Source organism: Mesocricetus auratus, unplaced genomic scaffold (genome assembly GCF_017639785.1).
Source record: "Mesocricetus auratus isolate SY011 unplaced genomic scaffold, BCM_Maur_2.0 Super-Scaffold_6723, whole genome shotgun sequence".
Taxonomy (NCBI): domain Eukaryota; kingdom Metazoa; phylum Chordata; class Mammalia; order Rodentia; family Cricetidae; genus Mesocricetus; species Mesocricetus auratus.
The window spans coordinates 2,792,934-2,817,795 of record NW_024429183.1 but is presented as its reverse complement, the minus strand read 5'-3'; the positions used below and the strand labels follow the sequence as shown (position 1 = coordinate 2,817,795).

Sequence of the window (24,862 nt, the reverse complement as noted above, 5' to 3'; positions counted from 1 at the left end):
AACAGAACTCTGTTATTTTAAAGAAAAGTAGAAGAAGGAAGAAAAGGAGGAATAAGAGGAAGAAGAGGATATACTGAGAAAACCTAGGGGAGTAGGAGGGATGCTGACATGGATATGATCAACATACACTGTGTACAAGAAAAGAACTGTCAGCCGGGCGTTGGTGGCACACACCTTTAATCCCAGCACTTGGGAGGCAGAGGCAGGCGGATCTCTGTGAGTTCGAGGCCAGCCTGGTCTACAAGAGCTAGTTCCAGGACAGCCTCCAAAGCCACAGAGAAACCCTATCTCGAAAAACCAAAAAAAAAAAAAAAAAAAAAAAAGAACAGAACTGTCAAATAATTAAAAAGGCAAAAATATTCACAGCTCACAGAAGCAAGAACAGGACAGAGATCATTCCAAGACCCGTGGCAGCAAAGAATAGCAAATTCTAACTTGCTGTGTATGATTAACATGATCCTTGGAGAGAGCGCTTTGGTTGGCATGCCATGTCAGCTACGAACAATTTTAAGTGGGTGGTGTGAGCATCTGTGTGAAGAAGAGAAGGGGGAGCAAGTAAAACACAAGGCCAAAGGAAGGGATAGCAGAGGTGAGCAGATAGTAAGGGGCCAGCAAGACGAGGCAGCAGGTAAAGGGGCTTGGCACAAAGACTGACGACCTGAGTTCAATCCCTGGGACCTACATGATGAGAGAACAGACCCCACAAAGCTGTCCTCCGACGCTGGCATGCAAGCCAACAAATACAGTAAGGAAAACATTAAAAATAAGAATTAGGGGGGAAAGAAGAAGAAAAAAATGGAAGCCCAAAGCAGCATCTTTGAAGGAGTTAATACAGGCGACACGTCTCTGTATCAGATGACCATAAGAGAAACAGAAAAAACACAAGTCACTGTTAGTGAGGACAAAGGATGAGACATCACTATAGATCTTACAGATTTTTTTAATGACCATCAAGACATGGGAGCAGGTTTACATTAATAAGTTCAATGAAAGATAAAATGTAGAAACTCTTCACACATACACTTGAGAAAAGCAGAAAGAGACAGAATCTCTCAACAGCTGAGTCCACTGAGGTTAGACACAGCCTTCATCCTTTCTTGGCTCTCGGGCCTTGGGTAAGTCTAGGGTCCCAACACCCATACCTACCAGGTGGCAGCTGTAGTTGATTCACACTAGGATCTTGGCAGACACCCTATGACATAGCCTCTTTCCATCCTTGTCTCATCAAGCAAAGAAGGCAACAGGGGCCTGAGAGAGAAACTCCCCCAAAGCCACACAGCTGTATCAGGGCAGGCTGTCAAGCTTGGAGAGTCCCAAGGCAGCATATGCTCTAACCTCTAAATTCTATAGTTTCCTTCCTTTTCTAAATACCATTTTAGCCAGCCAGCCTGACCTACAACAAGATGAAGCACTATAGGAGTCCTGCTGGACTAGCAAACAACACATATCAAATAGGTTAAGTGACTCAATCATGGCAACACAGCCAGGATTTACATCCTAGTCATGGAGATTGCCCTTCTTGTAACAATCTATCAAGTTGTCCGAAATATTCAAGCCACCCAGAGCTAGACATCCCACTAACCTCCTACTCCTGGCCCTGTCCTGAGGATCACGGGGTTCATGGAGGGATGGTGCTGGCCCTGGCGTCATGATTCCTTGAGTGATGAGAATAAATTGTCCCTGATGACAAAGGCAGCACCTGCTTCACTGGATTCACCTGCCAGTCCCCAGCAAGTCTCACTCTACTCATAGGAGCTGCCCAAAGGTGGCAGGTATCACTATGTCAGTGTTGCCCCAAAACAGCAGCTCAGAGGATTTAACTAACTTTTCTGAGGCACACAGCCATAATAAAACAATTTTTAAAAGTATTTTAGAAAGCTCTGAAATTTGTGTCAAACTTTTCCAGTCTTGTGAAGGAGTAGAATCCAGCCCACACTCCCTTCACATCCTTTCCAGTCCCTTCTGAAGTGGGGCTTATATCTCCTGTGGTGGTCTGAAAGAAAGTGACTTCCAAAGGGAGTGACACTATTAGAAAGTGTGGCTTTGATGGAGTGAGTAGGTATGGCTTGTTGGAGGAAATGTGTCACGGGGTGGGGGTTGTGTTGAGGTCTCCTATGCTCAAGCTATGCCCAGTGAGACAGTTTACTTCCTGTTGCCTGCTGATCAAGATGTCAAACTCTGAGCTCCTTCTCCAGCACCAAGTCTGCCTGCAAGCCACCATGTCCCACCATGATGACAATGGACTAAACCTCTGAAACTGTAAGCCACCCAATTAAATGTTTTCCTTAATAAGAGTTTCCATGATCATGCTGTCTCTTCACAGCAATAGAACCCTAACTAAGACATCCCCTGTGTGGCTTTCTGGGTAGAACCATGAAGCAACTTCACTCTGGGCCAGTCCCCAGGCAGCCTGTGCTCCAGAGGGGATATCCCACCTCCACCCTGCTGCTTGAGAAGTTTAGATATTCGGAGTAATTTCTGTTCATCTTAGAGGGGCCAAAGTGGGCCAGACAACAGGGATATGCTACATAGTGCTACCTCTGGCTAGAGCATTTTGCCCAGATGGTGAAGCACGGGAGCGCAGTCACTGCACTTTGAGGACATTCCCTACTCTCCACCCTCCATCTTTCCTTCCCAGAAGCCTCCAATCAGAGCAAGCATCTTGCCAAGGCAGCAGGGAAGCCTCCCCTTCCTCCTGGTCTGGGAGCCATTTTGTATGGGAAACGGAAACAGCACTTTCTCATTCGAGGGAAGGGACAGACTAATCGCCAAGGGCACACAAAATCATTTCTGTGCTGGGAGCTGAGCCGCCAGCACTCAGCTTAATTACACAGTGGGTCATGCTCTGCAGAAAGCAATTACACAGCAGAGCCTCTCCCAGAGCATGCTCGGAGACACACAACATTCAAACTCAGGAGGTTCCAAGCCTCCTTTCATCCCAGATGTCCACCCTCCCTCAGAAGAGAGTCTGGATCTTTCCAGTGTGAATGAGTACTGGATGGGTAACTTGTCACACAGCTGACCCATCCAGAGTCTACAGGCCAGGGGGGGCCACATTTCTTACCCGTACCCTGTCTGTCTTCACATCTGAGCTCAGCTCAGAGGCTGGCAGCCTCACTTGTACCTTTCATGAAGTACATACCACCTACCCATCCTACTATGTCTGGTCCAACAAGGAAATGACTTTCTCAGAGAAATCTGTTAGTACTCTGTTCTATCCCAGTTTACAGCAAATACACAAACCTACCTCCCTGTCCCCAGTATACATATATATGTGCATATATGCACATATATATATACACACTGTGCACACACATGCACTCATGCACACACAAATATACATACATACACACATACAGAAGAGACACATGAACAGACACATACATGAACATACTTGTGCACATACACACATACATGCATCTCCCAGTGCACATGGAAGATAGGGCATGTCCCCAGGAGCCCAGGCTGCCAGGGTCCTGCCCACCCCATCAGTTTCTCTGAAAGGCCCTTTTGTGACAGGAGGGCTTTGACCCTACACAATGCTCTCTTGTCCACTGGCCTCCAGAGAAGGAAGGGAGTAATTTTGCAGCGGTTTCCCCAGCGCTGAATTCTGCTAGAGACTCACGTTTCCCAGACTGATCTGCAACACAGACTCTGTCCCCAAGGAGACCCAGCCTAGGCCTGGAGAAGGCCAGCAGGGTAGAACACCATTCTCCCTGGGATGTTGCAAAGTCTGACAGGGCTATGGCCAAACTCCAGCAGGCCACCAGAAGTAAGATACCCAGAAGGAAAGCCCAGCCAACAGGTCAGGCAGCATACCTTTCTTCCTGTGATCTGAAAGAAAAGCTTTGCATGAGAAAGCTGATCAAATCCTGGATGCTCTGTGGCGGGAGTGGATTTCTTCTCATCACTGCAGAAACAATCACAGACTTCATCCAGGCTACCACCTGCAGCAGCACTTGGAGACAGACTCCACCCTCACTGTGGGGCTGCACACAGTTCATTTCTCTAGAATTCCTACCTTAGCCCAGCATCCCCCTAGACGCCACTAGCCTGTGGTACCCAAAGCTATGGCATGAGACCCCAAAACCCAACTGAGAGATGATTTGTGTTGGATCCAACAGAAAGATAGTTTGGGGCTTTATGCTGTCTTTGGGTAAGCCGGAAGCCAACCTATAGCTGAATGATATAAACAAAACTGGCATTTACAAAATTCTTTCCATGCTTCTCCAGAGTATGCAGCAGGGTGACTTCTCAGAACGTTCCAGAGAGGGGATCCTGGGACCAAACCCTCCACTGGGTAAGAAGATCTGCCCTCCTGATTGTACTTGAAGGTTTGGGGACCCTTCCTGTCTGTCAGCACAGTGTGACAGAGAAGTGGCATCCCAAGATGGCATAGAGAACACCTGCCTGACACTGGCTTCTCCACATAATGGCCATGTGACTCTGAGCAATATGTGTAACAACAGCCCCTGGATATACATGACGGAGTTAATACTTACAGTGGCTGAAGGCTGTTGATGCATAATAAATGCTCAGCATGTTACAGTGGCTCTCTTCATTCTCTGTACATGTGTGATGCAGAGCTCAGCTCTACCAGAAGGGCACAAAGGCCAGTGGCAGAGGCTGGGACTGCCAAGCTTGGTCCTGGGTAATGTCAACATAAACTCTGATAAACAACACACATAAGTACACTGGCCAAGAAGCCAGGGACCAAGCCTGATGGCCAACACAGTTCTGCCCAGTGGCACAAGACTGGGCTTTCAGGGCGGAGGAACAGCAACTATGGCAGTCTAGTTATGACTACCTAACAAGTGCCACCTCTGGTGGACAGCTGAGTTCATTGGGCTCTCTCCAGTGCCTCCCAAACCCCACCTTAACCCTTCTCTCCACCATCTGCAGAACCAGGTACTGAGCCTGCACCAGGACACAAGCAAGTCTTCATTTTGCTCTTGAAATTTGGTGCCTGGACAGGTGAGAAGTGAGTCTGTGTGGAGTGATGGGATCCAAGGCATCCTCCTGTTAGGGACCACCTCCCCATGCATGTAAACATTGGTTTCATGCTTCTGCAGATCCAGGAAGGTCTAGCCAGAAAGTGTCAATCACCATTATCTTCCAGCATCATTCCCCCAATATCAGCCCCTCATGTGACATCATCGTGTGATGGTTTGGTTCTGGTCACTCTGGATCCTTTTCGTCTGTAGGTCTGTCTTGCCATTTTCCTCCATGTGTGCAATGGCTGGTCTGCTGCACAGAGAATCTGCTGGGCATGAATGCTAAGGATGTGCCCTGTGAGCAGGTCTCAAGACTCCCAGAAGCCTGTTCCTGTGTGTCCCATATGCTTCTTGATTTTGTTTCTGTCCCTGACCTCTGCCCTTAGGTAGACAGGAAGGCTGAAGCCCTGGAGCTGATACTTCCCTTCCTCTGGGTTCATGTGCCAGAGACTTGGTCCTCAATGTTGCAGAGCTGGGAGATGGTAGGGCCTTTAATAGATGAGTCCTAGGGAAAGGTGATTGGGGTTACTGGGAGCATGGAATTCAGAGGAGATTCATAGGAAAGCACATTACAGCCAAGTAAGACGACCCCTCCTCCCTCCCACCCGCTGCTGCTATGATGCCATTAGTTACATCATGGCTTTAATCTCGCCACCCCATGCTGGTTAGTTTTCTTTTGTCAACTTAATACAGGACAGAGTCATCTGAGGAGAGGGAGCCTCAGTTGAGGACTTACCTCTACCACACTGTCTGCAGAGAAGTCTGTGCAGCATTTTCTTGGTTGATGACTGATGAGGAGGGCCTGGCTCACTATGGGTGGGACCACCCCTGGGATAGTGATCCTGAGTTATCTAAGAAAGCAGGTTGAGCAAGTCAAGGAGAGCAAGTCAGTAAGCAGCACCCTCCATGGCCTCTGCATCAGTTCCTGCCTTCAGGTTTCTGCCTTGAGCTCCTGCTCTGACTTCCCTTGATATCTTTTGGCTTGGGATGTGTAAGCCAAATATGCCTTTTCTTCCTAAGCTGCTTTTGGTCATATTGTTTATCACAGAAATAAGAAACAAACTAGGGGACGGACACACACACACACACACACACACACACACACACACACACACAGCCATCAACCTCTTCTCTTTATAAAGTGCCAACCTCCAGTATTTTAGCATACCAATAACAGATGCACTAAAACTCATTACAGGAGGGAAATCTGTCCCCAAACTCACAAGGAGACTCCAGGGAGGCAAAATTTGCATGAATTCGCTGGACTAGCTATATCAGCCAGGGCAGGAGCAACATGGCCGCTAAGGCACACTACCATAGGGCTCATTTCTCGGAAAAAAGCTCCACACCCATGCCTCAAAGGAACAAAACCCCAAACCCCACAGACCCGCCCCCAAGAAGCTCAGCCTTATGCTGTCTCCACAGTACTTGGAAGCTCATCACTGAAGTGGGTTGAATCCTTTCTGTTGGTTTGAAGAAAAATAACTTCTCTTGTTTGTTATAGCCACATTTGTTATTTAAAGGGATAAAATAATTAAAACAAGTGGCCCCATGCAGCGTTGGGTTTTATCTTTACCATCACATTTGACGTAATAATCGTGCAGTCACCGGGGTCCATGAACTTTGTCTGTCACCCATGACTTACAATACTGATCTTTTATTTAACAATACATGGAAATTAGGCTCTTCATTGTGCCAACTTCCTGGGACCAGCTTCTCCATTTCCTTCTGATTGAGAGTCTTAGACAACACAGTGTATTTTCTCTCTGCTCTGGAGGCCAGAAACCGGGAGGAGAGGGTACACCTGGTCCTTTCTGGGACTGTTCTGCCTCACTCCAGTGTCCTGTGTCCCTAGCCATCCTAGGCATTCCTCACTGAGATGACCCCTCCAATGTCTACCTCGCACCACGAGCCCTTCTCCAAAAAATGGGGAGGGCTGGATAGATGGCTCAGCAATTAAATGTTCTTGACACCAAGCCTGAGTTTGATCCCTGGAACCCACATGGTAGAAAGGGAGAACCAGCTTGACACAGTAGAACATGCCTCTAAACCCAACAGGCAGACCTCTTTGGGTTCAGGGACAGTGTGGTCTACATAATGAGTTCTGGGACAACCTGAGCTACATAGCAAGACCCTTCTCAAAAAGGACAGAAGGAGGGAGGGAGGGAGGGAGGGAGGGAGGGAGGGAGGGAGGGAGGGAGGGAGGAGGGAGGGAAGGAAGGAGCGAGCAAAACAAAAGAGGACCAATTCCTGCAGATTGTCTCTGACCTCCGCCTGTAAATAATAATTGAACAAACTTTTTGTGTCCACCTTTACTAACCTGGGTAAGAAGCCAGGATCATAACCCTTATCTGTGCTGGCATGTAGTGACCCCATGTGGGTCCTGCAGCATGTGTCGTCAATCGCCAGCCCGTCATGTTCAGGATCTGTCCTTCCCGGCTGTTTGGGGACTGCACGAGAAGATTCAGCCACATAGCTGCCTCAGTGTCTCCTTTTTAGTAATTTCAAACATGAAGTTTAAATTTTTGTTTTATTGTAAAGAACACCACATGAAATCTTTATTTTTATACTTTTTTTTAAGTCAAGAGTCTCATTCTGTAGCCCAGTCTGGCTTCGAACTTACAGTGATCCTCCTGCATCAGCCTCCTTCCCCATGAACGGTCATACCCCACCCCACCCCACCCCCGTTTTCTTGCTCACACATCCTAGAATACAGACAACATGAAAAACTGACCAAAATCCCAGGCAGTAGACTCTTGGCTCCAGGTCTGGTCTGTGTCTCTGAGGTGGCCCCTCTGCCCTGGCTCTATGTTGGGGCACCTGCTGCAAGGTGTCCTCCTCACCACAAGGTCCCTCAACTTCCATTCCAAGCTGAGGACATGTGTGACCCTGGCCGGGTACCCAGGGGTGTACGTTCTTACAGTGCCAGCAGACATTCACAGGAGAGTAGTTCAGTGAGGTCCCTGCTGCTGTCTCAGGGACTCCAGCCCAGCCAAGCTCTAGAGGTGACATTACATGGGACAGACTCCTAGTCCAGCCCCATCAATCCAGAGAACCCTGACTTGTGGAGGGGTTCTGTGAGACACAACTCATCCGCACAGAAATGTGCACAGAAGGATACCCAAGGCTCCACTGCCCAAAGGGTACTACAAGGACATGGAAGTGAAGGCATTACGCCTCTGTGTAGAGACCTAGGGGATTCCTACTCCCAGTACATGGTGTCCAGAGCCAGCACACTGTCTGTCAGCATCTACTCACACATGACAGCAGGCCTGTTTCAGGGTCTTCAGGTCTAGAGGGGTCACCTGAGGATGGCAGTGCTTTCAAGTGCCTTTGGCCCTTAGAATTTGTTGACCATGAGAAAATTGCCCAGCTCAACTGTGGACACTTCTATAGTATTTCAGCTTCAATACAATGGCTAATGCTTCCTCTCGAGTCTGTGTTAGTACTCCACTAGACAAGGTGATAGTTGACATAGGAGGTAGGACAGCCAGAGCCACCCCGCCAGCTGACACAGGCTTCTGGGAGTGTGTATGTGGGGAGGGTCTCCAGTCCCAGGAGAGGGGACCTGTATCTGCCGTGATTGGAGGCTCCAGTGGCTATGCCCCTTTGCATTGTTCCAGAATCTAAACAGAATGTAAATGAACTACATTTCTCAGAATCCTTTGCAACATGCACTCTGCTGAACACGGTCAAGTTCAGTGGTCGCCCCTGGTGTTTTCTGTACAGAGTTCTAACCTCCAGGCTCCAGCTGGGTGGTGTGCTCTTGAATTCAACAGTCCCCATGGCCATGTCCTGGTTCTCTTCAGAATTCTTTCTGGAACCAGCTACAGAGTTCAGGCCTCTGGTCCTTCAGGTAACCCTGTATTAAATCTCCATCTGGGCAAACTACCTGGGGTGGTATCAGTCACAGCACCTTTCAGGACCCGAGTGTCAGGAAAGATCAAGAAAAAGTGGCATGTGCACGTTCCTGGAGGCACCGAGTGCCCAACTACCTGGCATGACACCCCAGGTTCTGGCACCAGCTCAGAGAAACATCCAGACACTCCCACAGGAGGCACAATTGGTTCACCATTCTATTCTGGGTGCTGTGAGTGGCGTATCCCTCCGAATGGCCACATGAGTCAAATACACATGTTCCCCAACCCAGGTGTCCACAGGAAACCCTCCACTCCCAATGATGGCATCAAGTGCAGGGCCTCTAGGAAGAGCCCTGTGGTGGCCCTAGAGCCCCCAATGAAAAGGACAGGAAGCACCTTTGTTCCCCTTCTGCCACATGGGAAGGTGACAGAGTAGCAGGGCCCCTGGAAGGGGGTCTACCATGTAGCTTCTAGGCCTGAAGCTCTCACCCACCCGGAACTACAGGGACCGTGTCCGTTTTCAGGTCACTGCCACTGCTGATGGGACTGTGCTAGGACAGCACTGACTGATGAAGAAAACAGTAAGCAGGGTTAACACTGTCCTCTTCCGGGAGGCAGGATTTAAAAATATTAACAATAATAGGAAATTGGGCATCTGCATCAGCTGAAAGAACAGACAAGCTCCTGGTCTTTCTGGTCTTCTCTTCTGGTCCCCTTACCCACCACACACACACACACACAAGCACGCACTCACGCGAGTGTTTGTGCATAAGTATGTATTCGGTTTTGTTCTGATGGGGGTGCATGCGGAGGCTAGAGGCTGACATTGGTATCTCCCTCAATCCCTCTCCACCTCCTTTTTAAGATGCGGTCTCTCACTGAACCTGGGGATGTTCAGCTAGGCTGCCTGACCAGCAACTCAGACCCTCTCTGCATACAAGTGTACACAGGCATGCAGAAAAGGCATGTGAACACTTGCCACACAGCCTCCTGCTTGTGCACACACAGGCATACACACATGCACACTGGTGTGCAGAATGGGCACGCACATGCACACTGTGACTCGAGGTGCTAAGAAGCCCTCAGTCACCATGTGCACAGATTCAGGACTCACCTTAGCACCACATACCCTGGGCCCAACTCCTCCAGCACCTTCCTGTGGGAGATGAACACTAAGGCTCAAGCCCTGAAGGCCGCATGATAAAAACATCAGAGACCCTAAGGACTTAGCCCTGCAGCTCAGCCCCTGGTCTGAATCCTGGTTCTATCACTCCCTGGTGTGAGACACTGCGGGGGGGGGGGCTCTACCCCTCCCAGGTTCTCATCTGACACCTCCATCATCAGCCTCTGTCAGCCTGTCTGATGCTCAGGGATGACCCCTACACAGGCAGTTGCAGTAGCCAAACAAGCCAAATGCCCTCCTCTCAGTCCCATGTGGGTCAGCCGTGATCCTGGAAAATCAGGAGAATGGGTCAAATCAAATCCCAGAAGGGCATAGCCTGCCCGGGGGAGCCTGGTCCTGGGTCTTCTGGGTGTCCGTGGGACAGTCTCCCAGAAATCCCACTTTCAATCCCACTGTCAGAGGGAAGGAAGCACAGAAAACAAAAGCCCCTTCGGCACAGAAAAGCCCAGGCTCCCTCCTGAGGCCTTGGTGCCACACTGGCCACTGCATTGCCTTCCTGCTGGAGCAGCTGGAGGTAAAACAGCCCTGAAAAGAGGCATGAGAAACAATTCTGTCATCTCAGACTGACTTTCCCAGCCACCAAACAGCCCAGGGTAGTGGGGATGAGGAGATGCTGGCCTCTGACACAAGGAGCAGGAGGCCCAAGTCAGTGGTTACACTCAGAGCCTGGTACCAAGGTGTGGAATTCTCCAGAAGAGGTGTCGTCCACGGCAGGAGCAGCCTGGCAATCCGGACCACTTTCTGCTCATGATTTCACGGCGACAATTCATATCACACCAAGCACTGAAGAATGCATATGACGGCACGATAGTGTAAACTCTGATGCAGATGAGCATGTGGCGAGATGATTTAAGCCATCAGAGGACTGCACCTGATTCTCCCAGGAGCAAACCCTCTGCTCTGGTTCTTGACCTCCAGCCAATACAAGTCCCACAGGCTGTGGAGGTTACAGACCTTCCCCCCCCCCGCCCCCCCAGCTGAAAGCTGTGTGCCCTTCAGCTTACCTCTTAAATTCTTTAATCCTCAGTTGTACCATATGAGAAACACAGAGAATAAGGATACGGGCCTCCAAGGGCTGTGGGGACTGACTACCTGTGAGGAACCTAGCACTTACTTCCCGGGGCCACATAGTATTGCCACCTCAGAGTCACCCTGGAAGTGTGTGTGTGTGTGTGTGTAGGTGGCAAAGGTGCCTCTCCTCATCAAGACTGAGGTTCAGGCACAGCTCCATCTCTGGTTTTGAATGGGTGCTAAGGAAGGGAATGCATGAGCGTTCTGGGGGGGCCAACAGGCTGTGTGCACGTGTACATGCATGTATGCTACATGTGTATATGGCATGCATGTCCAGCAGGCAGGACCTAGAAGACCTGTTCTCTAGCCAACACAGCCCACACCACTGAGGCATTCAGGGTCCGCAGGCAGAATCATGGTGTAATGGCTGAAGAGCTGGGATCTTGCCTGACCTGGAAGTTGAGCCATGACTAGTTGGGCCGGGGATCTAGCCCAGGTTCCCCTAGACCACAGCTGCTGTGCTGGGGGAGGGGGCTCAGCCTTATGACTAATCTGCCCTCCAGAGACCTCAGGCAAACAAACATTTAGACTGGGGACTCCCTCCTCTCCTCTGATATGTCCAAATATTTGTAGCTTGTGGGTCACCCAAGCCACTTCCTGAGAGGCAGGATTTGGGATGCTCCTGCCCACACAATCCCGGTCAGCGTGACGACGAGAGCCCGCAGTGTGTCTGGAAGGCTCTGGTTCCACTTGGGCCACCTGTGCCCAGGATGGTAGGTTGAGAGAGGAGGCTGAGAGGAGGGTGACTTAGAGCATCCTCTGATGAGTCCAGCCTTGAGCTGACAGATGGAAACCTGTGGCCGTGACTGGGAGCCAAAGTCTAGCCCTCTGCCCAGGACCACAGTTCTCCTCTCTCTTCTCCTGAGAGGCTCTCATTCATTCATTCCTCCCAGCAGCCCAGGGATACCCTCCACTTCCTCCCCTTTTCCTCCCAGTCTTTCCCTCCCTCCTCTCTTCTTCCCCTCCTCCGCCCCTCCCCCACCCCTCCTCTCCTTTGAGAAGGGATCCAACTGCTTCAGGCAGGCTCTCCCGCTGCCTGCTTCTGGAACTCCCTCCCTGGCCTGCAGCCTTCCCTGAGTTCTCGGACTTAATTCTTCTCAGGGGTCTTGGGAAGAGACTTGATTTCTCCCTCCTTCCGCAGATAAGACTGCTGAAGTACAGAGAGGCTGGGTAACCCACCCAAGGCAGCCCAGCAGCAGGGGCCTGCAGACCCGGTCACTCTCACTGCTGCTGGTGCCTCTGTGGACAGTCCTGGTGTGGAGGAGCTCCCTGCCACAGGCCTGCGGGGGCATTTGTTAGAACACCAGCTCCTGCTCCGCAGTGGTACAGCAACTCAGAGGCAGATGCCAGGCCTGTGGTGGGTACAGGCAATGCCAGAAAGGGCCTGGAAGCCGGCTACTCCTGCCTGGGTCTCCTGGAAAGCCCAGCCTGTACTTAGCTCTCGCGGTAAATAACAGTCCTGGTTTCTGCTAAAAGGATTCATTCCCAGAACGCAGTCATTTCCATCCCCTGCTCGCTACAACCCGTATTTTATGGCTAAATATACGCCATAATGAGGCTCTGGCCTGATAGCGTCGTTAAGGAGATATTTGACCTTGGGTTTAATTGCAGGATGGAAGAAATGGCTGGGGCACACACAAGGGTCCCTGCCAGCGCATTCAGGACTCCGCATCTGCTGTCTCTGGCCCAGGAGAAAGTGGAGTGGATGACAAAGCTATGCCTGAGGCCAGTGATGCTCAGCCCAGACCCATTCTGGAGTCCCCAGACCTGCCACATGAGGGCCACCCTAATCCTGAGGGGCTCAATCTCTTAGTCCTTCCTTATTCCAAACCCTGGCCTCACCCAAGCTCCCAGGTTTGGGGGGGGGAGTCAGGAGCAAAGGGAAAGGTTGGCTACCTAATGGGAGAGACCCAAGAGACCGAGAGACCGTACACCAACACTGTGTGAAGGGGCACAGGGAACGAAATGCACCTGCTACAGGTCAGGCAGAGACAAACGCAGGATCTGCCCACTGAGTTATCATCATAACCTGGCTGAAAAGCGGGGCAGAGCTGTAACCTAGCTGGCCTATGGGGACTCAAGGCCTGCAGCCACAGAGGGGCTCCCCCTCGCAGACCCTTTGCTCTGTACCTCTGCAGATTCTTCTCTAGGCTGCTCAGTGTCAATGCTCCAGAGCCTGTCAAGTGGGTGTCAGTGAGTGCGCCGGTTTGAAGAATGTCTTTGAAAGATGGCTGGCTGCCGATAACTGTGACTTATGCCCACTTTGTTCTGTTTTGGTGGATTAGGGACCCTAAGTATCTGGGGAAGGTCAGGGCACTGCTGTTCTCCCGATACAACCACACACCTACCCTGCTACCCAAGATCTTTTGATGACCAGTTAAGAAAAGCCCAATAAGCCAGGCATGGTGTCATACACCCGAGTTCAAGTCCAGCCAGGACCACACAGGGAAACCCTGTCTAGAAAAACAAAACAAAATAAAATAAAACAAAGAAAAGCCCAACAGTGTCACCGGCTCCATTACAGAAGGTGGGGACACTGAGGGGCCACCAGTCCCCAGGAGCTCAGCTCTTAGCCCTGAGGTGGCTGAGCAGAAGATGAGGCCAAGTCCTCAAATGCTTCCCAGGAGTATGTGAACCTGCCTGCAGGACACCTAACCCTAGCAGGGTAGTCCTTCTGTTCTGTAGTCCCAGTCTTCGGAAACTGAGGCAGGAGAATCCCAGTGAGTTTAAGGCCAGCACTGAGGGCCCAGTTAGGCTATAGAGTGAGACCTTGTCTCAAAAGTAAATACAATTTTCTTCTGAGAAAGGGTTTCTCTGTGTAGCACCTTGGCTGTCCTGGAACTCACTTTGTAGACCAGCCAGACTAACTTGCCTCTGCCTCCAGAACGCTGGGTTAAAGGCCTGCATCACCATCACCCACCTTCACTCAGAAATACTGGTTTCTTTTTTTTGTTTTGTTTTGTTTTGGTTTTTCGAGACAGGGTTTCTCTGTATTGTTTTGGAGGCTGTCCTGGAACTCACTTTGTAGACCAGGTTGGTCTCGAACTCACAGAGATCCGCCTGTGTGTGCCTCCCGAGTGCTGGGATTAAAGACTTGTGCCACCAATGCCCAGCTCATAAATACATTTTTAAACCCATCCAAGGACATGGTCACGGCAGAACTTCTTATGAGTCCCCTCTCCCCTTTGGAAGGTTATCTCCTGAGCTCGGTTGGGCTCCTCTCTTTGGTGCTAAGCTGGCTGGGTCCCCAAGGCCTGCTGAAGTTAAGTGAATGTGTTTTACACACGGGAAGATGCAAAGACCCCAAATGAGGAGATCGTGGAACCCCAAAATTGACCCAAGTTGCCTGAACTCAGACCATGCCCATCTGGTCTGCACAAGCAGCTGAAAAAAGCAGGGAAGTGTGTCAGATAACCGGAACTGCCCAGTGCACTGTCTTCCAGGAAAAGATTAGACGAGGCTTGGGGCTGAGCAGCTGGGTGGGCAATCCTTGACTGTGTCCGGCTTCATACTGTGGCCAAGCTGCTTATCTGGGTGTTTTAATGCTGAGTTCTCCTTTGACAGAAGAAAATGATAGCTCGAAGCCTGCTCCACTGCCACTGGGCTTTTCCACAGGCAGAGCAGAGGCCGGCGGGTGGGCGGGGAGCAGTTGCCGAAGGGAAGGTGGGGACTGTCTTAGGAAGGTGGTTTCAGTATGTGTTTGGAAAGAGCAGCTGCTTTGAGGAAGGGAGGCACCTGGGTGGGGAGCTGGGGTCAACCCCCTGGAAAATTCTGTTACAAAAAGAAAGGGAAAGTCGGGCAGGGAAAGGTTATCACCCCTCCCAGAACCAGTTTGCAAAGAGCCCTTTGGGTCCTTAATGAGCCCCCAGCCCCCCCCCCCGCTCTGTTGCCTCAGACAACATGGGTTTTGCAGTCGGGAGGGTAGAGGGCACACAGGTTGGAGTAGGGGTTCCTGCAACAGCACCCCAGACAGGGGTGGGATTCCTGCTAAGTCTCCCAAGGCGAAGCTACAGCCCTTTCGGCATAGAGTCCCCAGCGGCCCCTGACTTGGATCGGATTGTGTGCTGTTTGTAACCCCATCCTTTTTCCATTAACGTAAACACCACTTGAACAAAAATATACAGGGCCACCTACTTCGCCGGGAAGATGGTCCAGCGCCCACCGACCCGGCTTCTGTCCAGGAAGGCACTCAGGGACACCAGGTCCCCCCAGGCCACCGCACCTCGGGCAGCTTTGAAGCCTGGGACTCCAGCCTCTCGGGTCTCACCCCCACCATCAAACACCAGCTGGTGGAGTCGGGTTGGCAGTGCAGAGTTGTCAGCTCAAATTCTTGATTAACTTACTTGCTGATCATGCTGGGCAAGTGGTCTCCTCTCTACCTGCCGCCCAGGCCCCAGTGCTCACCACCAAAGAGTTGTTTGAGTTGGAGTTGGCCAGGCCTTCCTTCAGCTGGAGGCCAAGGGGGAAGTGGGTGGGGATAAGCCTGGACCTGGAACCCCAGGTAGGCATTGGCCACTGGACCTTTTGGTGGAGTCAGATCAAAAGCATACAGGGGTGAAGGGTGTCCGCAGGGTTGAGTAACTGAATGTTGTGGCGATTTGGGGGCTCCCTGTCTTCCCTGTGATTGCTGAAAGTGAAAACTGAAAGGTACTGTAAAGTCAACCAGACACCATCAGCTTCCAGGGCAGGTCTACAGAAGCCCAAGCAGGTAGAGTTTGAAGCCAGCCTTGCCACCACTGTATTGGGCTAAGCCTGGATATGACAACGCCGTAATGTGCTATCTTAGCCTGACCTCTTAAGAATATTTTCACCACTGGAACCACTGTCTCCCGGCTTAAGAGCACCTTTTAGATTTTCATGGGCAAATTCAGACACCCAGTTCACAGACATAGTCACCTCAGAGACAGCCCGGGCTGCAGAATCCAGCATGGAAGCCTTCATCCTTGGCTCATTTCTCGCCTCCTGGGCTCCGGGTGGAGGTAGCCTGTACCCAGGGTTGGGCATTCAGACCACGGCCAAAGGGGGTGTCCAGGGCAGAAGGTGCTGACTACCCACCTCCCCAGAAGGTGGCTGGTATATGTCCCTGTGTCCCTGCTCCCTGGTCCTCCTATTGCTGGGGCAGGAGGGAAGAAAGGTTTGAAACATGCCCTAAGTCACTGCTGGTATGCGTGGAGAGGGGTGCATTAGGAGAGTGCCTACTTCCCAGCAGAACGGTGGGATTTGGGGCCCTGAGGGTCCTTCCCCAGATAGCACTCCTCCCCCGGCTGGTGGAGGGAAAATAAACACCGAGTTCACAAAATCAGGACCCGTCATTAGCCCAACCGCAGTAAAAGAACTCTCTTCACAGAGCAACAGAAACCAACCCGGACTGCCAGGGACCCTCCTGCTGCCCCAGGGGACTGAGATCCCACTGCAGCTGGGCCACCAGGCCGGCTTCAAGCGGACTCAGTCAGCTACTAACGGGCACTTTCTCTGCCTCCTCCAGCATTCAGATCAAGACATACCGCCTCGGCCGAAGGCCAGCCAGAGATTTTTTTTACCACCGCTCCCCCCCTGGAAACTACGATGGAAAAAAAAAGTTCCAGACAGACTCACAGAATCGAGGGAGTCTCCGCTGCTTAAAAAGGAGAGAGAGAAAACTTTGGAGCAGGTAGGAGGCGGCCAAGGGCAGCGGGACTCTCACCTCGGTAAGACTGCAGAAAACCCGCTAAGCTGGGAGGGAGCGAGGGAGGGAGGGAGGAGAGAGTGCTTGCTCGAGCCCAGAAAGAGCCAATTCGATTCCTAATTAGGTTGGTTTTCATGGTGAATTAAATAGGTCTCGGCCCAATTTGCAGGAAAAATAATGACCCCCTCCCAGGGCAGCAGTAGAAGACTGTCTTCGGTTGTTCACAGAGAGAGGGGAGGAGAGAGGGGAGATGAAAAATGGAGCTGACCTAGGGATATAAAGAAGTATTTGAAATATGTTTGGGTTTATATTTTCCCAAAACAGCTAATTGTGAACATCCTCCCATGCCAGGGACAGAATTTTTGCAGGCAATTAATGGAGAACCACTAGGAACACGGATGTAGGATCTCACTGCTCTGGAACAGAAAATGTGAAGTACGAGTAAGGCGGGGAAATTCCGTTCAAAACGAACAGGCATCGTAAGTGATCGAACTGTAAAGAATTGTGGTACTTCTGAGCGTTGAGAAAATACATTTAGAAATAAAAGGATGAGAAGGCTTGCCGTTTTGTCGTGCTTTTGACTCCTTTTGTTTTGTTTGTCAGTTTGCAGGGTAGAAAGTGGCTGGCTAGGCTGGGGGTGTGGCGGTGGTAAATACTGCTGGCTGGGAACAAGGTGAGCGTTGAGTGGATAGCAAAAAATAATAGCCCTAAACAGGAAGAGAAAAGGAGGAGGAGGAGGAGGAGGAGGAGGAGGAGGAGGAGGAGGAGGAGAGAGACAGAGACAGACAGAGACAGAGAGAAGAGAGGGATGGAGAGAATCTTAAATTGCCAGGGACTAAGGGAATCTTCAGGTACTAGTGGATTTCTGTAAAGGCCCTAGGTGGAGAACCTGGTTCCTAAACAATCCCTCCCAGGTCTGCTTATGAAGGCAGTGGGAGCTTTTGGCCTCTAAGAAGTTTTCAAAAGTCCTTCTCTTCCAAGCCCGAAACTTCACAGCAGCTCCATAGACAACTCTCTTAACTCCCCCAGAAAAGGATGTCAGAGGATGAGTCCCCTATTCAGCAAGGCCACCGGAGCAGGTCTGGGGACACTGCAGAGGTGGCCAGCCAGCCCCACACCATCCCATCCCTGGCACTTCTCAGAAACAGGGCAGGAGAGACGGGTGCCTGGAAACTGTTGCTCCCCCACGAGGAGGAGGGGAAACCAGTGGACAGGGCTTGGGGAGGGGGACTGGAGGTGTCCCTTTGTTAAGAAATGCGGTGGAAAACAAGAACAACCTGCATCAAGCTGCCTGACACCTTGGCAGAGTATCTCTATCTCCCAGGTCCTCCTCACACATACAGCGGCTGGCAGCGCTGAAGAGACCTGCAAAGTCGCCAGTTCCATTCAGAAGAGAAGCCCCGCCAAACAGCTCTCTGGGTACTGGGCTCCTCCCGTTCACCTCTGGGTGAGCTGTGCTATCCTGCCACGAACCAGGCTCTGAAATGGTAGGTGCTCAGAGCCTGTGCAGGGTCAAGGCTGTCCTCCTGAAGGGGAAGCCACGCAAGCTGTCAGGATTCTACTTTCAGCTACCTGGGAATCACAGCCTCTGAATGGGGAAGGAGTTTGCTCCAAGACACCCCCCCCCAGCAGCTCATCCAGGGGGATAGTGCTCTGTAGAAGGGGGCACCTAACATGTCACCAGCTCCCCTGTGTGGTCTATGACCCCACTCTCTTTCCTCAGAAACCAGGCCAGCATACTAGTCCCTGAGAACCCCTCCCCTCCAATCCTTCTTCCATTTAGTCAATGTGCCAGGCTAAGACTCCACAGACTCCTAGGCACTGCCTCAAAAGCGGGGTGTTAGATCTCATCCTTCACCCATGTGAACCGCAAATTTCCAGGAATCTCTGTACCTTTCGAGGAACAACCCCATCCAACAATTACTAGCATATCTGCTCCCCTCAATCAGAGAGGTGGTATCATTATTTTTGTTTGCACAGAGAGGCAAGTCCACTGGCTCTGAGCCACAGAGCAGTGGAACCAAATGGTAACCATGAATCGTTACTACAGGGCCCAAGTGGTTACGTTTGTTTGTTCGTTTAACAATTTGACATGGTTTGAGTTTACAGTCAGTGTCTTTCCTCCCTGACCCGCCAGGCTCCTTGAACACTGTAGTTTTGATGTTTCTCTTCTTATTCGTGGGTCAGCTCAGGGATGAGTACTGACATTACTCAGTTGGCAAGAAAAGGAGATTGAGGAACCAGGAGACTGACAGAGTGCCCTGACAGGTCTGTAATTTTGCCTATCTGTGCCAACAGCAGGTACTCAAAGCAAAGTTTCTCACCAACACACATGCACACACACACAAAGAGAGAGAGACTACAGGAGCATACGCACTGAAGTGTTCACACACATGCAGACAGGTGTATCTTACCGACAAACAGACACACACACACACACACACACACACACACACACACACACACGAACACACTTCTTTTCCCTTGGGGTTCCATGCTGCAGCAGACATACAGAATCTTCCTGAGGGTTCTTGGTCAGCCTGGGCTTCAAGCCTCTCTATGGACACCTAGTCCTCATTTCAGTGAGAGCCTCACCCCTTGCCCAAGTTTGGAGCGAGCACCCCCATTTTCTCCAGGAGACTCCACTGACTTTCCATTCCAAATGTATTTTCTTCATCCCACTCACGGAGATCCTTCTGCCTGAACTTTCTGGGATTGAAGGTGCCAGCCATCACTCCCCAAGCCCCTTGGCAACCTCGTTTTTCCTCTGACTCCCTAGAAACTGCCACACATCTAGTTCATTCTTTTACCTGAATGCACAAAGCGGGTCTGACCAGAAGCTCAAACATAAATCCTTCTATCCCGGCTGGGACAAAAAGAAAAGAAAAAAATCCACGTTGTAGCTGGCAGGGGGTTTGAGAAAAGAGTGTCACCCCCCTTTTCTCAGCAGATGGGCCTCTGCTGGGAGCTGGCAGGTGAGCCCCCTCCTTCTTGGGGGCCTCCTAGATTGGGCAGTGTCTGTTTCTGCCTGCAAAGGCAGTTTCCACCCTTTCCAGTGCCCTTTAACAGGGCAACTCTGATGAATGTGCACAGGCTGCTGGCTGGAGGCACCTTAGGAGTGAGACCTGCGCACCATCAGATACCTGGCAGCAAATTATTGGTTTTTAAGAAACAAATCCGAGCCTGTTTCCCTGTCCCGACTATTTTGACAAAAGGGCTGTAGCCTCTCTTACTGACCCTCTGGAGACAGTGTGTGAGCGTGGGTGTGCTCTGTCTTACTCCATCTCTCTGAAACCTGAACAACATAAAATAATATGTATATCTATATCTATATCTATATATATCTATATATCTATATCTATATCTATATCTATATATATATATATATATATATATATCTGGTCCTTGGCATTTAATGCGTTTTCATGTTGGCTTGTTTTGGAAGCTTGTTCTCGTCTTCCTCTCTCTGCCTTTGCCCTCCATCTCAGTCCTTCTTTTTCTGGGAAACCCCAAACCCCTCCCCATTGTCACCTCTGTAGTCAGTGATCCTGTGCTCGGATCCATCCCCAGAAACCAGCTCTGGTGGTCTCAGTCAGCCAGTCTCTGTCTCTCTGTCTGTCTCTCTTACACACACACACACACACACACACACACACACACACACACACACACACACACACAGAGGCAGCAACATTCTATCTAAGTACAAATGCATAGGCAGCCAGGATAAAAAATAATGTTTGGAGACACTTGGGGTGTCTCCGTGGGAGGAAAGAGCTGCCTAGGAACCAAGTGTCACAAACCAGACTGCAGGAGGCTAGAACCTCCTCTTTCTTGGAATAACACGATCTGATCATTCAAAAAAGCTCCAGACCATTTCTCAAGGAAGAGCTGTAAATTCCGGAGCTGCAATGCCACCAGATATTTCACTAAGGGACGTCATGGAAAATGATGCTTTGGGATAAAGGGCCAGTTGAAGAAGCGAGCTCCGGCTTTGCTAACCTTATTTACTTGTTTAGACAGAGTTTTCTGTAGCCCAGGCTACCCTTAAACTCATTGTGTAAATTCAGGATGACCTTGAACTTCGATCATCCTGTCTCTATCTCCCAAGTGATAGGATTATAGGTTTGTAGCAAGCCTGGTTTTTCTGGTTCTGGGTATCACACCCTGGGCAAGGCAAGTGGGTGTTTTGTTTTTTGCTTTTGTTTTACCGATTAAGCTATATCCACAGCATTTTTAAAAATTAAAGTAAATTATTGACCCATTTCTAAGGTAGAGTGCATAGGTTCTAGAAGCTGATGGTAATACTTGTCAGGTCTCAGACATCGTGAGCCCCCTGATGCCCTCACTTCCACCAAGAGCAAGTCCCTTAATGCTTGGCTAGGCAGAGCACCCATCAAAACTCTCTCCTTTTTGCAAGTGCACCCCAATACCAGTAGCGGCATCAAAGCCTTGTTTCAAAGGCACAAGTCTCACACATTTGACAGAAACCACACGCAGCACTCTCTACATCCCAGAGTCCTTTCTCTATGCTCTGCAGAGTTACAATGTTCTGCCTGCTGAGCACGTGTTTAGAACACACTCCAGAACATTCCACCTATAACATGCAGTCCTGATCACATCTCACCACTGGGCATAAAGCAGTTCAGTCTTACAGGCTCATTACAGTCCTCATCTCACACTTCAACATTCTCACAACACGGTGTGATGTCCATACTGCTATTTATTTGAGGGAGCAAGGTCTGCGATATCCCAGGCTGATTCCCAACTTTCTAAATTCAAGGATGACCTTCAACTTCTGATCCCCCTGCCTCCACAACCTGAGCGCTGGAATGACAGACCACTGCTGTCTTAGTTTATCAGTGCCGGGGATAGAATTGAGTGTTTCTGTACATACTTTAGTGGGCCACTCTACCAACTAAGCCGGTGGATGGATTAAAAAGGAGCCCTGCCCAGATTCCTTCAAATACTGATTGCATGTGAAACCACCAAGCCAAACCCAGGTCCTCCAGTCTTGGGAAGGGCTGAAAGGATGGTATTTGTTTGTTCGCCTTTCGTCCCTCTATATCCATCTCCCACTCTCGACCTTGGTGCCTGCTCCACGCGCGCGCACTTTGCCCTGGGTCAGCTTCAGCAGGCTGGCAGCCCTCTGGATCCCGGTGCCCAAAGGCTCATTTCCACCTTTTCGCCACCCCTGCACTTCGACCCGTGTCCCCCGTGTTCCCTCCCGATTCCCCGGGATGCGCAGTCTCTCGTGGGGTCCTGGCCATGCTAATGCACAGCAGTGCTGCCGGCCTCGCTGTGGGTGGTCGGCGGCGCCCGCGGCCCGACGGCCGAAGCAGGATCTGGTTCCGCGCTCGGGTTTCGCCGGGCGCGCTCTAGGCCGGCAGCTTCACTTAAGCAATTAGCCAATGCAGATACCTGAGGCCCCGAGAGTGGGGGCGTCCTCCCCGAAACAGAGGCATTCCTGGAGCCAGTGCTGAGTGTAGGGACTTGATTTGAGACGGGGAGGGCGTCTTGTATTTGCCCAACCCAGTGCACCGTATCTTCCTATCCTCCTACAGCCCAGACCCTGCCTCCCTGGGGCTGGGCCCCTTGGGACTTTGTTTGATTTGTTTGGTCCTTCCCTGTAGTCCCAACTCACTGCTGCCGTAACCCTAAGAAGTGGGTGCTGCAGTTGGAGTCGCGCATAAACGAATAAACCTGGCAGAGTACAAAATGGTCTAAATGAGCATCCCAAGTTGTAACTTCAAGTCCTACACTGGGGATATTGTGGGGAGCGGCACCCGCAGTATCTCAGGAAGCCTCACAAGTCTACTCCTGCAGTCAGACTCGATCCTAGCTACACAAAATGACACACGTCTGGCATGGCCTCCCCAGTCCATCTGAAAAGGAACCGGTGGCGTGGTTGACATTTAATAAAAGCGTCGGTTGGTGGTAGTTTATGGGGCCTCTAGTCGTACTCGTGCAGCAAAGGAAGCCACTGATCGACCCTACCACTGAACTTGTTTCCCCTCTTCAAAAGCATGAAAATCAGGGAGACCTAAGAGTGAGCTAAGTTTTCTCAAAACTCATAGACAAGCTCCCCCCAGCTATAAATATAGCTTAACTGCATAGGGTCCTCCACACTACAGGCTTCCTACCCACTTTCACGTCCCTCCTTAGTGGGAAGTGGGTACTGGGGTGAGCCTCGGGCTGCTGGGCCCCCTTTCTTTCCGGTCATAAGGATTGACTACGGCAATTGGTCCCACCCTCACGGGCAGCTCTAGGATCTAGGCCTAAGGACTGAAGGGCAAGTGGAAGCTGACTTCAGTTTCCTCCCTGGGACTACATCACAAACTCTAAAGAGCCTCCAAGAGAGAGGCTCTGTGAAGGACAGTGGTCTGTGGTAGTTCAGAAGAAAAGGAACAACTGGAGGTCACCTAAGGGTAGGGTTTGTGCCTGTCTTTGGAGGCCCCTTGGCCTTCGGATAGAGGCATGGCTGCTACCACTTTCCTGGACCTCCCCACCCCCAAGCCCCTGTGCTGGCTTGGAAGTTGGCCACCTCCCTCAGTTCACCTTTAGCTAAAGGCCAGATATGTAGCACCCTTCTGGAAACTTCCCTCCCTGACATACAGCCCAGAGACTGAGAGTCTGGAATTGCCAGTGGAGACCAAAACGGGAAGTAAAGGAAAAAGAAAGGATGGGAAAGAAGAGGGGAGAGAGAGACAGAGAAAGAACTAGAGAAAGGGGGGTATGGGAGTGAGTGGTTTGGGGTGGGGGTGTGCCCTGGCTTATACAGCCCATTCTTGTGATCCTGTGGTTATGTGTGGGCGAAGGCACAGTGCAGTAGCGTGCAAGCTACGTGTGGTGTGTCCTCCCCAGGGTGGGGCCCCTAAATTGTACAGAAGTCCCCTGAGAGGATTCAGGCCAATCTGTGGATGGTGCTGAGCGATGCTGGCCGGGCCAGCTGCGTGAAGCAGAAGCCCTTCTCACAGGGCACCTATATGTGCGAACGTAGAAACACACGTAGGCGCTCATGTCTCCCTCCGCCCTTTTTCCCTGGTTGGGCCACAGAGTTCTCAAGCCTGTCCTGGAGAAAATTCCGGGAAGGCGACTCTAGTCTCCAGCGAACCCGGTCCTACCCATGGAGGCAGCAACAGAGCAGGCAACCTAAGTCAGCAAGCCCCCAGCTCCTCTCACAGATGTGCCAGGCGCCTAGAAGGCGACAAGGCGCCTTCCAGCAAAGCTGAAGACGTGGGGGTGGGGAGAAGATGGGGAACCAGGAATCCAAAGAAACTTGAGGCCGGCAGGCTTTGAAGGAGACCCGCACACACCTCTCCCTGCAGCTCGCGCCAGGGCGCAGAAGCCTGACTCCGGTGTGCCTCGCACTGACTCGCGAAAACGTCCTTCATCACCCTCCCCGCCAGCAGGGCTTGCGTGCACGTCTGTGCGGCGGGAGGCCCGCACTCACCTGGTTTCGGGCGCGCCGAGTCTAGCCGCATCTCGCGCACGGTGCTGTATCACGCACCAGCTTTCCACTGCCGCGACCCCGCAGTCAGGGCATTTTCCCTGCTGCTGCGTTCCCCGCCAGCGCCGCCCGCTTTCCGGAACCCGGCCTGGCGCGCAGTATCGGGAGGCCCCGCGGCGGCGGCAGGCCGAGCCCATAGGGGCATCAGGCCAACTCCCCCCGGCGCCCGCAGGCTTCTCTACTCTTATTATTAAAGGATCCCCCGGAACGTGTTTACGTTGAGCCTTGTAAACTTCCTGCCCGGGACTTTGCCATCTCTCAGGAAATCAGAACCTGCGCTTGTAAAAGGGGACTCGGGGCCGCGGGGCCAACTAAGCGGATTTCAGAGTTGAGCGTGGGGGAGGGGGCTCCGAGAAGACGTTGCTGTTTAAATTCAGATCTGAAGTGGTGTGTGTGTGAATGAGGGCGATCGCAATGGCAGCTCCCGTGGGACCCTGGGGTACGTGAGTGGGGCGCGCACTGGGTGCAATTTCGTACGTCTGAGTTAGTGATTTGGGGATTCGCTTGGGGCATCACTGCATGTGCGCTCCGAGCGCGCGTTAATGCACGCGTGTGTGCGCCTTTCTGAATGAGTGAACA

At 51.4% G+C, this 24,862-nt stretch overlaps 2 long non-coding RNA genes across 3 annotated transcripts; one reads left to right on the top strand and one right to left on the bottom strand.

Annotated features, from left to right (window-relative positions):
- Nucleotides 1–3,184: 3,184 nt before the first annotated feature.
- LOC110341453 lies at nucleotides 3,185–24,443 on the bottom strand. 2 transcript variants are annotated; one of them, XR_002383408.2, is made up of 4 exons: nucleotides 24,227–24,443; nucleotides 7,315–7,485; nucleotides 5,731–5,845; nucleotides 3,185–5,499 (listed from the first exon to the last, which is right to left on the bottom strand). It is a non-coding gene; the product is annotated as an uncharacterized LOC110341453 (long non-coding RNA). The 2 variants fall into 2 exon arrangements; XR_002383409.2 differs by having other exon boundaries at nucleotides 7,315–7,444; nucleotides 24,227–24,431.
- Nucleotides 16,307–17,332, top strand: LOC121136102. The gene is made up of 2 exons (XR_005873225.1): nucleotides 16,307–16,795; nucleotides 17,125–17,332. It is a non-coding gene; the product is annotated as an uncharacterized LOC121136102 (long non-coding RNA).
- Nucleotides 24,444–24,862: the final 419 nt, after the last annotated feature.